The 16357-nt window shown below is 52.5% G+C and overlaps 7 non-coding genes across 7 annotated transcripts; 1 reads left to right on the top strand and 6 right to left on the bottom strand.

Moving 5' to 3' along the window:
* Window positions 1–154: 154 nt before the first annotated feature.
* Window positions 155–226, bottom strand: TRNAW-CCA (transfer RNA tryptophan (anticodon CCA)). The gene has a single exon. It is a non-coding gene; the product is annotated as a tRNA-Trp (tRNA).
* Window positions 227–2392: 2166 nt separating this feature from the next.
* On the bottom strand, window positions 2393–2464 carry TRNAW-CCA (transfer RNA tryptophan (anticodon CCA)). The gene has a single exon. It is a non-coding gene; the product is annotated as a tRNA-Trp (tRNA).
* A 2014-nt stretch (window positions 2465–4478) lies between these two features.
* TRNAG-GCC (transfer RNA glycine (anticodon GCC)) lies at window positions 4479–4549 on the top strand. The gene has a single exon. It is a non-coding gene; the product is annotated as a tRNA-Gly (tRNA).
* A 70-nt stretch (window positions 4550–4619) lies between these two features.
* On the bottom strand, window positions 4620–4691 carry TRNAW-CCA (transfer RNA tryptophan (anticodon CCA)). Its single transcript has one exon. It is a non-coding gene; the product is annotated as a tRNA-Trp (tRNA).
* A 2171-nt stretch (window positions 4692–6862) lies between these two features.
* On the bottom strand, window positions 6863–6934 carry TRNAW-CCA (transfer RNA tryptophan (anticodon CCA)). The gene has a single exon. It is a non-coding gene; the product is annotated as a tRNA-Trp (tRNA).
* Window positions 6935–11344: 4410 nt separating this feature from the next.
* Window positions 11345–11416, bottom strand: TRNAW-CCA (transfer RNA tryptophan (anticodon CCA)). The gene has a single exon. It is a non-coding gene; the product is annotated as a tRNA-Trp (tRNA).
* A 4419-nt stretch (window positions 11417–15835) lies between these two features.
* Window positions 15836–15907, bottom strand: TRNAW-CCA (transfer RNA tryptophan (anticodon CCA)). The gene has a single exon. It is a non-coding gene; the product is annotated as a tRNA-Trp (tRNA).
* Window positions 15908–16357: the final 450 nt, after the last annotated feature.

The following is a 16357-nucleotide window of genomic DNA, read 5'->3' as shown; positions in this document are numbered from 1 at the left end:
TATGTAAGTGAAGCATTGGTGGTTCAGTGGTAGAATTCTCGCCTGCCACGCGGGAGGCCCGGGTTCGATTCCTGGCCAATGCAAAGCACCCTTCTTTTGGCTTTGCTTTATAAGTCAGAGATACAGACTTGGTGGGGAAAAAAATGTCAAAGAGTGACCCCGACGTGATTTGAACACGCAACCTTCTGATCTGGAGTCAGACGCGCTACCGTTGCGCCACGAGGTCCCTGTGCGTGCAGTTCTCAGCCCCGGATCAAGAAATGCTTCTGTGCCTTTTATTGGCCCTCAGTACGCCTGTGGTTAAAGTAGAAGGCTTGGTGGCCCGTTTCCAGTCCTATTGGTGGAAATGACTAGAGGTGAAGAGATGAGAGAAGATAGAAATGTTGAGATAGAGCATGTCACTCAGGCAAAGCGAGAGCTCTAAGAGCAAAGCCAGACAGCTGTGTTTTAATTCAGGACTTGATGTAGGCAAAAGTCCCTGGGTGGACTTGAACCACCAACCTTTCGGTTAACAGCCGAACGCGCTAACGGATTGCGCCACAGAGACCAACCACCGCAGTGAGCGTGTTGGGACTCAATATATGTTTTTACCTTTGTGCTCCTGCCTGCAGCTCTAAGGTCCTGGCATAAGACAGGTAGGCTTAGACTCCATTGTGACATGTCTTACTTCTCTTAGAAGAAGGTTCTGAGTTGCCAGGCAGCTTATCTTCTGCCGGGCACACTTTCCTTTGCAGGCTTTCAGGTTGTGAATCCAGCACTGCTTAGGTGTCCATGTCAGACATGAGCAGCTCATTGAGCCCCACTGTGTGTTTTTTGTGGAGATACAACTCTCAGACTAGAGGGAGCAGGCGGGAAGTGTGTGAGACTCACACAGGCTGGGTGGGGCAGTTAAAGGATGTTATCTAATAGTGTAATCGAGGAGTTGGGTTTTTTGTGCACTACACTTTAACCAGCGATTCTTTCTAAAAGGAAATCCCAGGGCAGTACCCGCAATGAGTGGCATCCCCACACCCGAGGTTGCATTGTGGTAGCTGTTCCCTGAGCCCCTAGCCCCTGTCCCCATGTCGCCCTTTCTCCTCGTGTAACTCACCTCAGGTTCGGTGGCTCTGATACTTGCTGCTTCTGCGCGATCATCCCCATGATCTGGGCCTTTGTACGAAATGTCATGTAAGATGACTTTATTCAGCACAGCGTTTGTCATTTGCTTGGTTGTCCTGTCACTGTTGGATGTTTTCTTGCGCAGACTACTGTCTAATGGTGGGAAGGCCACGAGACACGTGACTTTTCTCTTTCCTTGTTAGCATAGTTTCCTGCCACTGTCTTGTTGTGCTGCCTGCCTGTGAGACACGTGTCTTGCCCATCTCAGCTCCACTGTGGCATGTTAGATATGTCTTTGAGCAGAGTCCCGGTCCCAGAGCTGCTGCCTTCTCTGCACTCTGGCTTGTAAGACTGCAGGCAAAGGCCCTCCCTGGCCCCTCAGCCAGATAGATACATTTACCTGCAGGGCTCAGCTTTGGTGAAAGATATTGGCGAGAGAGAGGAAAGGGGACGGCCCGTGGTGCACCCCCTATTTTGCATAGAACCACAGCCTCCTGGGAGGGCAGAGACATGAGGGTTCTCAGGGAAAGCCCTCCCAGGAGTGTTGAAGGGCAGGACGTGAAACACAGCAATCCCGGAATGGCCTGGTCTAAGATGCCTGTGCAATAGGCCTGGCCCTAGGCTTCCGGGGCTCTTCCTCGGCAGAGGCCCCAGTGGTATGAGCCCGACCAGGGCTGTGCCCGACCAGGGCTGTAGGGCGCGTTGGGAGCGCGTTAGGGACGCGAAAGAGGGCGCAGGGCGCAGAACTCTGCCCGTTTCTCCCCAGGATTTTGGGGAGGACAGGGAATCTGGCCAGGTCAGTGACTAGGCTTTCCCAGAAGGAAAGTCCAGTGACAGTGGCATGTTGTGAAACACAAGATTGCTGGTGGTCTGGAGGGTGCTTTCTGTCAGCCACTTCTCCCGGGAGCAGCCAGAGAGCAGGCTGATGTCGTGCTCTGTCAAGCACAACACTGGCCCCAAACCACTGTCCTTAGCAAAAGCAGAAACATTCATAGTTTCAGTCTCCTGCATCTGATTCCTGCCATCAGCATGTGAACGTTTGGCAGTCCAAGGCTTGCCATGCAAACTTTGTTCATAGGTGTCCCATGCGAATGCATGGGCCTCATCACTACTGTCTACGGCAGGGCTCTCTGCTCAGCCTATGTAAGTGAAGCATTGGTGGTTCAGTGGTAGAATTCTCACCTGCCACGCGGGAGGCCCGGGTTCGATTCCCGGCCAATGCAAAGCGCCCTTCTTTTGGCTTTGCTTTAGAAGTCAGAGATATAGACTTGGTGGGGAAAAAAATGTCAAAGAGTGACCCCGACGTGATTTGAACACGCAACCTTCTGATCTGGAGTCAGACGCGCTACCGTTGCGCCACGAGGTCCCTGTGCATGCAGTTCTCAGCCCCGGATCAAGAAATGCTTCTGTGCCTTTTATTGGCCCTCAGTACGCCTGTGGTTAAAGTAGAAGGCTTGGTGTCCCGTTTCCAGTCCTATTGGTGGAAATGACTAGAGGTGAAGAGATGAGAGAAGATAGAAATGTTGAGATAGAGCATGTCACGCAGGCAAAGCGAGAGCTCTAAGAGCAAAGCCAGACAGCTGTGTTTTAATTCAGGACTTGATGTAGGCAAAAGCATACGTCCTTGGGTGGGCTTGAACCACCAACTTTTCGGTTAACAGCCGAACGCGCTAACCGATTGCGCCACAGAGACCAACCACCGCAGTGAGTGTGTTGGGACTCAATATATGTTTTTACCTTTGTGCTCCTGCCTGCAGCTCTAAGGTCCTGGCATAAGACAGGTAGGCTTAGACTCCATTGTGACATGTCTTACTTCTCTTAGAAGAAGGTTCTGAGTTGCCAGGCAGCTTATCTTCTGCCGGGCACACTTTCCTTTGCAGGCTTTCAGGTTGTGAATCCAGCACTGCTTAGGTGTCCATGTCAGACATGAGCAGCTCATTGAGCCCCACTGTGTGTTTTTTGTGGAGATACAACTCTCAGACTAGAGGGAGCAGGCAGGAAGTGGGTGAGACTCACACAGGGTGGGTGGGGCAGTTAAAGGATGTTATCTAATAGTGTAATCGAGGAGTTGGGTTTTTTGTGCACTACACTTTAACCAGCGATTCTTTCTAAAAGGAAATCCCAGGGCAGTACCCGCAATGAGTGGCATCCCCACACCCGAGGTTGCATTGTGGTAGCTGTTCCCTGAGCCCCTAGCCCCTGTCCCCATGTCGCCCTTTCTCCTCGTGTAACTCACCTCAGGTTCGGTGGCTCTGATACTTGCTGCTTCTGCGCGATCATCCCCATGATCTGGGCCTTTGTACGAAATGTCATGTAAGATGACTTTATTCAGCACAGCGTTTGTCATTTGCTTGGTTGTCCTGTCACTGTTGGATGTTTTCTTGCGCAGACTACTGTCTAATGGTGGGAAGGCCACGAGACACGTGACTTTTCTCTTTCCTTGTTAGCATAGTTTCCTGCCACTGTCTTGTTGTGCTGCCTGCCTGTGAGACACGTGTCTTGCCCATCTCAGCTCCACTGTGGCATGTTAGATATGTTTTTGAGCAGAGTCCCGGTCCCAGAGCTGCTGCCTTCTCTGCACTCTGGCTTGTAAGACTGCAGGCAAAGGCCCTCCCTGGACCCTCAGCCAGATAGATACATTTACCTGCAGGGCTCAGCTTTGGTGAAAGATATTGGCGAGAGAGAGGAAAGGGGACGGCCCGTGGTGCACCCCCTATTTTGCATAGAACCACAGCCTCCTGGGAGGGCAGAGACATGAGGGTTCTCAGGGAAAGCCCTCCCAGGAGTGTTGAAGGGCAGGACGTGAAACACAGCAATCCCGGAATGGCCTGGTCTAAGATGCCTGTGCAATAGGCCTGGCCCTAGGCTTCCGGGGCTCTTCCTCGGCAGAGGCCCCAGTGGTATGAGCCCGACCAGGGCTGTAGGGCGCGTTGGGAGCGCGTTAGGGACGCGAAAGAGGGCGCAGGGCGCAGAACTCTGCCCGTTTCTCCCCAGGATTTTGGGGAGGACAGGGAATCTGGCCAGGTCAGTGACTAGGCTTTCCCAGAAGGAAAGTCCAGTGACAGTGGCATGTTGTGAAACACAAGATTGCTGGTGGTCTGGAGGGTGCTTTCTGTCAGCCACTTCTCCCGGGAGCAGCCAGAGAGCAGGCTGATGTCGTGCTCTGTCAAGCACAACACTGGCCCCAAACCACTGTCCTTAGCAAAAGCAGAAACATTCATAGTTTCAGTCTCCTGCATCTGATTCCTGCCATCAGCATGTGAACGTTTGGCAGTCCAAGGCTTGCCATGCAAACTTTGTTCATAGGTGTCCCATGCGAATGCATGGGCCTCATCACTACTGTCTACGGCAGGGCTCTCTGCTCAGCCTATGTAAGTGAAGCATTGGTGGTTCAGTGGTAGAATTCTCGCCTGCCACGCGGGAGGCCCGGGTTCGATTCCCGGCCAATGCAAGCGCCCTTCTTTTGGCTTTGCTTTAGAAGTCAGAGATATAGACTTGTTGGGGAAAAAAATGTCAAAGAGTGACCCCGACGTGATTTGAACACGCAACCTTCTGATCTGGAGTCAGACGCGCTACCGTTGCGCCACGAGGTCCCTGTGCGTGCAGTTCTCAGCCCCGGATCAAGAAATGCTTCTGGGCCTTTGATTGGCCCTCAGTACGCCTGTGGTTAAAGTAGAAGGCTTGGTGGCCCGTTTCCAGTCCTATTGGTGGAAATGACTAGAGGTGAAGAGATGAGAGAAGATAGAAATGTTGAGATAGAGCATGTCACTCAGGCAAAGCGAGAGCTCTAAGAGCAAAGCCAGACAGCTGTGTTTTAATTCAGGACTTGATGTGGGCAAAAGCATACGTCCCTGGGTGGACTTGAACCACCAACCTTTCGGTTAACAGCCGAACGCGCTAACGGATTGCGCCACAGAGACCAACCACCGCAGTGAGCGTGTTGGGACTCAATATATGTTTTTACCTTTGTGCTCCTGCCTGCAGCTCTAAGGTCCTGGCATAAGACAGGTAGGCTTAGACTCCATTGTGACATGTCTTACTTCTCTTAGAAGAAGGTTCTGAGTTGCCAGGCAGCTTATCTTCTGCCGGGCACACTTTCCTTTGCAGGCTTTCAGGTTGTGAATCCAGCACTGCTTAGGTGTCCATGTCAGACATGAGCAGCTCATTGAGCCCCACTGTGTTTTTTTTGTGGAGATACAACTCTCAGACTAGAGGGAGCAGGCGGGAAGTGGGTGAGACTCACACAGGGTGGGTGGGGCAGTTAAAGGATGTTATCTAATAGTGTAATCGAGGAGTTGGGTTTTTTGTGCACTACACTTTAACCAGCGATTCTTTCTAAAAGGAAATCCCAGGGCAGTACCCGCAATGAGTGGCATCCCCACACCCGAGGTTGCATTGTGGTAGCTGTTCCCTGAGCCCCTAGCCCCTGTCCCCATGTCGCCCTTTCTCCTCGTGTAACTCACCTCAGGTTCGGTGGCTCGGATACTTGCTGCTTCTGCGCGATCATCCCCATGATCTGGGCCTTTGTACGAAATGTCATGTAAGATGACTTTATTCAGCACAGCGTTTGTCATTTGCTTGGTTGTCCTGTCACTGTTGGATGTTTTCTTGCGCAGACTACTGTCTAATGGTGGGAAGGCCACGAGACACGTGACTTTTCTCTTTCCTTGTTAGCATAGTTTCCTGCCACTGTCTTGGTGTGCTGCCTGCCTGTGAGACACGTGTCTTGCCCATCTCAGCTCCACTGTGGCATGTTAGATATGTCTTTGAGCAGAGTCCCGGTCCCAGAGCTGCTGCCTTCTCTGCACTCTGGCTTGTAAGACTGCAGGCAAAGGCCCTCCCTGGCCCCTCAGCCAGATAGATACATTTACCTGCAGGGCTCAGCTTTGGTGAAAGATATTGGCGAGAGAGAGGAAAGGGGACGGCCCGTGGTGCACCCCCTATTTTGCATAGAACCACAGCCTCCTGGGAGGGCAGAGACATGAGGGTTCTCAGGGAAAGCCCTCCCAGGAGTGTTGAAGGGCAGGACGTGAAACACAGCAATCCCGGAATGGCCTGGTCTAAGATGCCTGTGCAATATGCCTGGCCCTAGGCTTCCGGGGCTCTTCCTCGGCAGAGGCCCCAGTGGTATGAGCCCGACCAGGGCTGTGCCCGACCAGGGCTGTAGGGCGCGTTTGGAGCGCGTTAGGGACGCGAAAGAGGGCGCACGGCGCAGAACTCTGCCTGTTTCTCCCCAGGATTTTGGGGAGGACAGGGAATCTGGCCAGGTCAGTGACTAGGCTTTCCCAGAAGGAAAGTCCAGTGACAGTGGCATGTTGTGAAACACAAGATTGCTGGTGGTCTGGAGGGTGCTTTCTGTCAGCCACTTCTCCCGGGAGCAGCCAGATAGCAGGCTGATGTCGTGCTCTGTCAAGCACAACACTGGCCCCAAACCACTGTCCTTAGCAAAAGCAGAAACATTCATAGTTTCAGTCTCCTGCATCTGATTCCTGCCATCAGCATGTGAACGTTTGGCAGTCCAAGGCTTGCCATGCAAACTTTGTTCATAGGTGTCCCATGCGAATGCATGGGCCTCATCACTACTGTCTACGGCAGGGCTCTCTGCTCAGCTTATGTAAGTGAAGCATTGGTGGTTCAGTGGTAGAATTCTCGCCTGCCACGTGGGAGGCCCGGGTTCGATTCCGGCCAATGCAAAGCGCCCTTCTTTTGGCTTTGCTTTAGAAGTCAGAGATATAGACTTGGTGGGGAAAAATATGTCAAAGAGTGACCCCGACGTGATTTGAACACGCAACCTTCTGATCTGGAGTCAGACGCGCTACCGTTGCGCCACGAGGTCCCTGTGCATGCAGTTCTCAGCCCCGGATCAAGAAATGCTTCTGTGCCTTTTATTGGCCCTCAGTACGCCTGTGGTTAAAGTAGAAGGCTTGGTGTCCCGTTTCCAGTCCTATTGGTGGAAATGACTAGAGGTGAAGAGATGAGAGAAGATAGAAATGTTGAGATAGAGCATGTCACGCAGGCAAAGCGAGAGCTCTAAGAGCAAAGCCAGACAGCTGTGTTTTAATTCAGGACTTGATGTAGGCAAAAGCATACGACCCTGGGTGGGCTTGAACCACCAACCTTTCAGTTAACAGCCGAACGCGCTAACCGATTGCGCCACAGAGACCAACCACCGTAGTGAGTGTGTTGGGACTCAATATATGTTTTTACCTTTGTGCTCCTGCCTGCAGCTCTAAGGTCCTGGCATAAGACAGGTAGGCTTAGACTCCATTGTGACATGTCTTACTTCTCTTAGAAGAAGGTTCTGAGTTGCCAGGCAGCTTACCTTCTGCCGGGCACACTTTCCTTTGCAGGCTTTCAGGTTGTGAATCCAGCACTGCTTAAGTGTCCATGTCAGACATGAGCAGCTCATTGAGCCCCACTGTGTGTTTTTTGTGGAGATACAACTCTCAGACTAGAGGGAGCAGGCGGGAAGTGGGTGAGACTCACACAGGGTGGGTGGGGCAGTTAAAGGATGTTATCTAATAGTGTAATCGAGGAGTTGGGTTTTTTGTGCACTACACTTTAACCAGCGATTCTTTCTAAAAGGAAATCCCAGGGCAGTACCCGCAATGAGTGGCATCCCCACACCCAAGGTTGCATTGTGGTAGCTGTTCCCTGAGCCCCTAGCCCCTGTCCCCATGTCGCCCTTTCTCCTCGTGTAACTCACCTCAGGTTCGGTGGCTCTGATACTTGCTGCTTCTGCGCGATCATCCCCATGATCTGGGCCTTTGTAGGAAATGTCATGTAAGATGACTTTATTCAGCACAGCGTTTGTCATTTGCTTGGTTGTCCTGTCACTGTTGGATGTTTTCTTGCGCAGACTACTGTCTAATGGTGGGAAGGCCACGAGACACGTGACTTTTCTCTTTCCTTGTTAGCATAGTTTCCTGCCACTGTCTTGGTGTGCTGCCAGCCTGTGAGACACGTGTCTTGCCCATCTCAGCTCCACTGTGGCATGTTAGATATGTCTTTGAGCAGAGTCCCGGTCCCAGAGCTGCTGCCTTCTCTGCACTCTGGCTTGTAAGACTGCAGGCAAAGGCCCTCCCTGGCCCCTCAGCCAGATAGATACATTTACCTGCAGGGCTCAGCTTTGGTGAAAGATATTGGCGAGAGAGAGGAAAGGGGACGGCCCGTGGTGCACCCCCTATTTTGCATAGAACCACAGCCTCCTGGGAGGGCAGAGAAATGAGGGTTCTCAGGGAAAGCCCTCCCAGGAGTGTTGAAGGGCAGGACGTGAAACACAGCAATCCCGGAATGGCCTGGTCTAAGATGCCTGTGCAATAGGCCTGGCCCTAGGCTTCCGTGGCTCTTCCTCGGCAGAGGCCCCAGTGGTATGAGCCCGACCAGGGCTGTGCCCGACCAGGGCTGCAGGGCGCGTTGGGAGCGCGTTAGGGAAGCGAAAGAGGGCGCAGGGCGCAGAACTCTGCCCGTTTCTCCCCAGGATTTTGGGGAGGACAGGGAATCTGGCCAGGTCAGTGACTAGGCTTTCCCAGAAGGAAAGTCCAGTGACAGTGGCATGTTGTGAAACACAAGATTGCTGGTGGTCTGGAGGGTGCTTTCTGTCAGCCACTTCTCCCGGGAGCAGCGAGAGAGCAGGCTGATGTCGTGCTCTGTCAAGCACAACACTGGCCCCAAACCACTGTCCTTAGCAAAAGCAGAAACATTCATAGTTTCAGTCTCCTGCATCTGATTCCTGCCATCAGCATGTGAACGTTTGGCAGTCCAAGGCTTGCCATGCAAACTTTGTTCATAGGTGTCCCATGCGAATGCAGGAGCCTCATCACTACTGTCTACGGCAGGGCTCTCTGCTCAGCCTATGTAAGTGAAGCATTGGTGGTTCACTGGTAGAATTCTCGCCTGCCACGCGGGAGGCCCGGGTTCGATTCCGGGCAATGCAAAGCGCCCTTCTTTTGGCTTTGCTTTAGAAGTCAGAGATATAGACTTGGTGGGGAAAAAAATGTCAAAGAGTGACCCCGACGTGATTTGAACACGCAACCGTCTGATCTGGAGTCAGACGCGCTACCGTTGCGCCACAAGGTCCCTGTGCATGCAGTTCTCAGCCCCGGATCAAGAAATGCTTCTGTGCCTTTTATTGGCCCTCAGTACGCCTGTGGTTAAAGGGCTTTGTGTCCCGTTTCCAGTCCTATTGGTGGAAATGACTAGAGGTGAAGAGATGAGAGAAGATAGAAATGTTGAGATAGAGCATGTCATGCAGGCAAAGCGAGAGCTCTAAGAGCAAAGCCAGACAGCTGTGTTTTAATTCAGGACTTGATGTAGACAAAAGCATACGTCCCTGGGTGGGCTTGAACCACCAACTTTTCGGTTAACAGCCTAACGCGCTAACCGATTGCGCCACAGAGACCAACCACCGCAGTGAGCGTGTTGGGACTCAATATATGTTTTTACCTTTGTGCTCCTGCCTGCAGCTCTAAGGTCCTGGCATAAGACAGGTAGGCTTAGACTCCATTGTGACATGTCTTACTTCTCTTAGAAGAAGGTTCTGAGTTGCCAGGCAGCTTATCTTCTGCCGGGCACACTTTCCTTTGCAGGCTTTCAGGTTGTGAATCCAGCACTGCTTAGGTGTCCATGTCAGACATGAGCAGCTCATTGAGCCCCACTGTGTGTTTTTTGTGGAGATACAACTCTCAGACTAGAGGGAGCAGGCAGGAAGTGGGTGAGACTCACACAGGGTGGGTGGGGCAGTTAAAGGATGTTATCTAATAGTGTAATCGAGGAGTTGGGTTTTTTGTGCACTACACTTTAACCAGCGATTCTTTCTAAAAGGAAATCCCAGGGCAGTACCCGCAATGAGTGGCATCCCCACACCCGAGGTTGCATTGTGGTAGCTGTTCCCTGAGCCCCTAGCCCCTGTCCCCATGTCGCCCTTTCTCCTCGTGTAACTCACCTCAGGTTCGGTGACTCTGATACTTGCTGCTTCTGCGCGATCATCCCCATGATCTGGGCCTTTGTACGAAATGTCATGTAAGATGACTTTATTCAGCACAGCGTTTGTCATTTGCTTGGTTGTCCTGTCACTGTTGGATGTTTTCTTGCGCAGACTACTGTCTAATGGTGGGAAGGCCACGAGACACGTGACTTTTCTCTTTCCTTGTTAGCATAGTTTCCTGCCACTGTCTTGTTGTGCTGCCTGCCTGTGAGACACGTGTCTTGCCCATCTCAGCTCCACTGTGGCATGTTAGATATGTCTTTGAGCAGAGTCCCGGTCCCAGAGCTGCTGCCTTCTCTGCACTCTGGCTTGTAAGACTGCAGGCAAAGGCCCTCCCTGGCCCCTCAGCCAGATAGATACATTTACCTGCAGGGCTCAGCTTTGGTGAAAGATATTGGCGAGAGAGAGGAAAGGGGACGGCCCGTGGTGCACCCCCTATTTTGCATAGAACCACAGCCTCCTGGGAGGGCAGAGACATGAGGGTTCTCAGGGAAAGCCCTCCCAGGAGTGTTGAAGGGCAGGACGTGAAACACAGCAATCCCGGAATGGCCTGGTCTAAGATGCCTGTGCAATAGGCCTGGCCCTAGGCTTCCGGGGCTCTTCCTCGGCAGAGGCCCCAGTGGTATGAGCCCGACCAGGGCTGTGCCCGACCAGGGCTGTAGGGCGCGTTGGGAGCGCGTTAGGGACGCGAAAGAGGGCGCAGGGCGCAGAACTCTGCCCGTTTCTCCCCAGGATTTTGGGGAGGACAGGGAATCTGGCCAGGTCAGTGACTAGGCTTTCCCAGAAGGAAAGTCCAGTGACAGTGGCATGTTGTGAAACACAAGATTGCTGGTGGTCTGGAGGGTGCTTTCTGTCAGCCACTTCTCCCGGGAGCAGCCAGAGAGCAGGCTGATGTCGTGCTCTGTCAAGCACAACACTGGCCCCAAACCACTGTCCTTAGCAAAAGCAGAAACATTCATAGTTTCAGTCTCCTGCATCTGATTCCTGCCATCAGCATGTGAACGTTTGGCAGTCCAAGGCTTGCCATGCAAACTTTGTTCATAGGTGTCCCATGCGAATGCATGGGCCTCATCACTACTGTCTACGGCAGGGCTCTCTGCTCAGCCTATGTAAGTGAAGCATCGGTGGTTCAGTGGTAGAATTCTCGCCTGCCACGCGGGAATCCCGGGTTCGATTCCCGGCCAATGCAAAGCGCCCTTCTTTTGGCTTTGCTTTAGAAGTCAGAGATATAGACTTGGTGGGGAAAAAAATGTCAAAGAGTGACCCCGACGTGATTTGAACACGCAACCTTCTGATCTGGAGTCAGACGCGCTACCGTTGCGCCACGAGGTCCCTGTGCATGCAGTTCTCAGCCCCGGATCAAGAAATGCTTCTGTGCCTTTTATTGGCCCTCAGTACGCCTGTGGTTAAAGTAGAAGGCTTGGTGGCCCGTTTCCAGTCCTATTGGTGGAAATGACTAGAGGTGAAGAGATGAGAGAAGATAGAAATGTTGAGATAGAGCATGTCACTCAGGCAAAGCGAGAGCTCTAAGAGCAAAGCCAGACAGCTGTGTTTTAGTTCAGGACTTGATGTAGGCAAAAGCATACGTCCCTGTGTGGGCTTGAACCACCAACCTTTCGGTTAACAGCCGAACACGCTAACCGATTGCGCCACAGAGACCAACCACCGCAGTGAGCGTGTTGGGACTCAATATATGTTTTTACCTTTGTGCTCCTGCCTGCAGCTCTAAGGTCCTGGCATAAGACAGGTAGGCTTAGACTCCATTGTGACATGTCTTACTTCTCTTAGAAGAAGGTTCTGAGTTGCCAGGCAGCTTATCTTCTGCCGGGCACACTTTCCTTTGCAGGCTTTCAGGTTGTGAATCCAGCACTGCTTAGGTGTCCATGTCAGACATGAGCAGCTCATTGAGCCCCACTGTGTGTTTTTTGTGGAGATACAACTCTCAGACTAGAGGGAGCAGGCGGGAAGTGGGTGAGACTCACACAGGGTGGGTGGGGCAGTTAAAGGATGTTATCTAATAGTGTAATCGAGGAGTTGGGTTTTTTGTGCACTACACTTTAACCAGCGATTCTTTCTAAAAGGAAATCCCAGGGCAGTACCCGCAATGAGTGGCATCCCCACACCCGAGGTTGCATTGTGGTAGCTGTTCCCTGAGCCCCTAGCCCCTGTCCCCATGTCGCCCTTTCTCCTCGTGTAACTCACCTCAGGTTCGGTGGCTCTGATACTTGCTGCTTCTGCGCGATCATCCCCATGATCTGGGCCTTTGTACGAAATGTCATGTAAGATGACTTTATTCAGCACAGCGTTTGTCATTTGCTTGGTTGTCCTGTCACTGTTGGATGTTTTCTTGCGCAGACTACTGTCTAATGGTGGGAAGGCCACGAGACACGTGACTTTTCTCTTTCCTTGTTAGCATAGTTTCCTGCCATTGTCTTGTTGTGCTGCCTGCCTGTGAGACACGTGTCTTGCCCATCTCAGCTCCACTGTGGCATGTTAGATATGTCTTTGAGCAGAGTCCCGGTCCCAGAGCTGCTGCCTTCTCTGCACTCTGGCTTGTAAGACTGCAGGCAAAGGCCCTCCCTGGCCCCTCAGCCAGATAGATACATTTACCTGCAGGGCTCAGCTTTGGTGAAAGATATTGGCGAGAGAGAGGAAAGGGGACGGCCCGTGGTGCACCCCCTATTTTGCATAGAACCACAGCCTCCTGGGAGGGCAGAGACATGAGGGTTCTCAGGGAAAGCCATCCCAGGAGTGTTGAAGGGCAGGACGTGAAACACAGCAATCCCGGAATGGCCTGGTCTAAGATGCCTGTGCAATAGGCCTGGCCCTAGGCTTCCGGGGCTCCTCCTCGGCAGAGGCCCCAGTGGTATGAGCCCGACCAGGTCTGTGCCCGACCAGGGCTGTAGGGCGCGTTGGGAGCGCGTTAGGGACTCGAAAGAGGGCGCAGGGTGCAGAACTCTGCCCGTTTCTCCCCAGGATTTTGGGGAGGACAGGGAATCTGGCCAGGTCAGTGACTAGGCTTTCCCAGAAGGAAAGTCCAGTGACAGTGGCATGTTGTGAAACACAAGATTGCTGGTGGTCTGGAGGGTGCTTTCTGTCAGCCACTTCTCCCGGGAGCAGCCAGAGAGCAGGCTGATGTCGTGCTCTGTCAAGCACAACACTGGCCCCAAACCACTGTCCTTAGCAAAAGCAGAAACATTCATAGTTTCAGTCTCCTGCATCTGATTCCTGCCATCAGCATGTGAACGTTTGGCAGTCCAAGGCTTGCCATGCAAACTTTGTTCATAGGTGTCCCATGCGAATGCATGGGCCTCATCACTACTGTCTACGGCAGGGCTCTCTGCTCAGCCTATGTAAGTGAAGCATTGGTGGTTCACTGGTAGAATTCTCGCCTGCCACGCGGGAGGCCCGGGTTCGATTCCCGGCCAATGCAAAGCGCCCTTCTTTTGGCTTTGCTTTAGAAGTCAGAGATATAGACTTGGTGGGGAAAAAAATGTCAAAGAGTGACCCCGACGTGATTTGAACACGCAACCGTCTGATCTGGAGTCAGACGCGCTACCGTTGCGCCACGAGGTCCCTGTGCATGCAGTTCTCAGCCCCGGATCAAGAAATGCTTCTGTGCCTTTTATTGGCCCTCAGTACGCCTGTGGTTAAAGTAGAAGGCTTGGTGGCCCGTTTCCAGTCTTATTGGTGGAAATAACTAGAGGTGAAGAGATGAGAGAAGATAGAAATGTTGAGATAGAGCATGTCACGCAGGCAAAGCGAGAGCTCTAAGAGCAAAGCCAGACAGCTGTGTTTTAATTCAGGACTTGATGTAGGCAAAAGCATACGTCCCTGGGTGGGCTTGAACCACCAACCTTTCGGTTAACAGCCGAGCGCACTAACCGATTGCGCCACAGAGACCAACCACCGCAGTGAGCGTGTTGGGACTCAATATATGTTTTTACCTTTGTGCTCCTGCCTGCAGCTCTAAGGTCCTGGCATAAGACAGGTAGGCTTAGACTCCATTGTGACATGTCTTACTTCTCTTAGAAGAAGGTTCTGAGTTGCCAGGCAGCTTATCTTCTGCCGGGCACACTTTCCTTTGCAGGCTTTCAGGTTGTGAATCCAGCACTGCTTAGGTGTCCATGTCAGACATGAGCAGCTCATTGAGCCCCACTGTGTGTTTTTTGTGGAGATACAACTCTCAGACTAGAGGGAGCAGGCGGGAAGTGGGTGAGACTCACACAGGGTGGGTGGGGCAGTTAAAGGATGTTATCTAATAGTGTAATCGAGGAATTGGGTTTTTTGTGCACTACACTTTAACCAGCGATTCTTTCTAAAAGGAAATCCCAGGGCAGTACCCGCAATGAGTGGCATCCCCACACCCGAGGTTGCATTGTGGTAGCTGTTCCCTGAGCCCATAGCCCCTGTCCCCATGTCGCCCTTTCTCCTCGTGTAACTCACCTCAGGTTCGGTGGCTCTGATACTTGCTGCTTCTGCTGCGCGATCATCCCCATGATCTGGGCCTTTGTACGAAATGTCATGTAAGATGACTTTATTCAGCACGGCGTTTGTCATTTGCTTGGTTGTCCTGTCACTGTTGGATGTTTTCTTGCGCAGACTACTGTCTAATGGTGGGAAGGCCACGAGACACGTGACTTTTCTCTTTACTTGTTAGCATAGTTTCCTGCCACTGTCTTGTTGTGCTGCCTGCCTGTGAGACACGTGTCTTGCCCATCTCAGCTCCACTGTGGCATGTTAGATATGTCTTTGAGCAGAGTCCCGGTCCCAGAGCTGCTGCCTTCTCTGCACTCTGGCTTGTAAGACTGCAGGCAAAGGCCCTCCCTGGCCCCTCAGCCAGATAGATACATTTACCTGCAGGGCTCAGCTTTGGTGAAAGATATTGGCGAGAGAGAGGAAAGGGGACGGCCCGTGGTGCACCCCCTATTTTGCATAGAACCACAGCCTCCTGGGAGGGCAGAGACATGAGGGTTCTCAGGGAAAGCCCTCCCAGGAGTGTTGAAGGGCAGGACGTGAAACACAGCAATCCCGGAATGGCCTGGTCTAAGATGCCTGTGCAATAGGCCTGGCCCTAGGCTTCCGGGGCTCTTCCTCGGCAGAGGCCCCAGTGGTATGAGCCCGACCAGGGCTGTGCCCGACCAGGGCTGTAGGGCGCGTTGGGAGCGCGTTAGGGACGCGAAAGAGGGCGCAGGGCGCAGAACTCTGCCCGTTTCTCCCCAGGATTTTGGGGAGGACAGGGAATCTGGCCAGGTCAGTGACTAGGCTTTCCCAGAAGGAAAGTCCAGTGACAGTGGCATGTTGTGAAACACAAGATTGCTGGTGGTCTGGAGGGTGCTTTCTGTCAGCCACTTCTCCTGGGAGCAGCCAGAGAGCAGGCTGATGTCGTGCTCTGTCAAGCACAACACTGGCCCCAAACCACTGTCCTTAGCAAAAGCAGAAACATTCATAGTTTCAGTCTCCTGCATCTGATTCCTGCCATCAGCATGTGAACGTTTGGCAGTCCAAGGCTTGCCATGCAAACTTTGTTCATAGGTGTCCCATGCGAATGCATGGGCCTCATCACTACTGTCTACGGCAGGGCTCTCTGCTCAGCCTATGTAAGTGAAGCATTGGTGGTTCAGTGGTAGAATTCTCGCCTGCCACGCGGGAAGCCCGGGTTCGATTCCCGGCCAATGCAAAGCGCCCTTCTTTTGGCTTTGCTTTAGAAGTCAGAGATATAGACTTGGTGGGGAAAAAAATGTCAAAGAGTGACCCCGACGTGATTTGAACACGCAACCTTCTGATCTGGAGTCAGACGCGCTACCGTTGCGCCACGAGGTCCCTGTGCATGCAGTTCTCAGCCCCGGATCAAGAAATGCTTCTGTGCCTTTTATTGGCCCTCACTACGCCTGTGGTTAAAGTAGAAGGCTTGGTGGCCCGTTTCCAGTCCTATTGGTGGAAATGACTAGAGGTGAAGAGATGAGAGAAGATAGAAATGTTGAGATAGAGCATGTCACTCAGGCAAAGCGAGAACTCTAAGAGCAAAGCCAGACAGCTGTGTTTTAATTCAGGACTTGATGTAGGCAAAAGCATACATCCCTGGGTGGGCTTGAACCACCAACCTTTCGGTTAACAGCCGAACACGCTAACCGATTGCGCCACAGAGACCAACCACCGCAGTGAGCGTGTTGGGACTCAATATATGTTTTTACCTTTGTGCTCCTGCCTGCAGCTCTAAGGTCCTGGCATAAGACAGGTAGGCTTAGACTCCATTGTGACATGTCTTACTTC

This window comes from Pleurodeles waltl, chromosome 4_1 (genome assembly GCF_031143425.1).
Source record: "Pleurodeles waltl isolate 20211129_DDA chromosome 4_1, aPleWal1.hap1.20221129, whole genome shotgun sequence".
Lineage (NCBI taxonomy): Eukaryota > Metazoa > Chordata > Amphibia > Caudata > Salamandridae > Pleurodeles > Pleurodeles waltl.
This window is presented reverse-complemented; position numbering and strand designations above follow the sequence as displayed.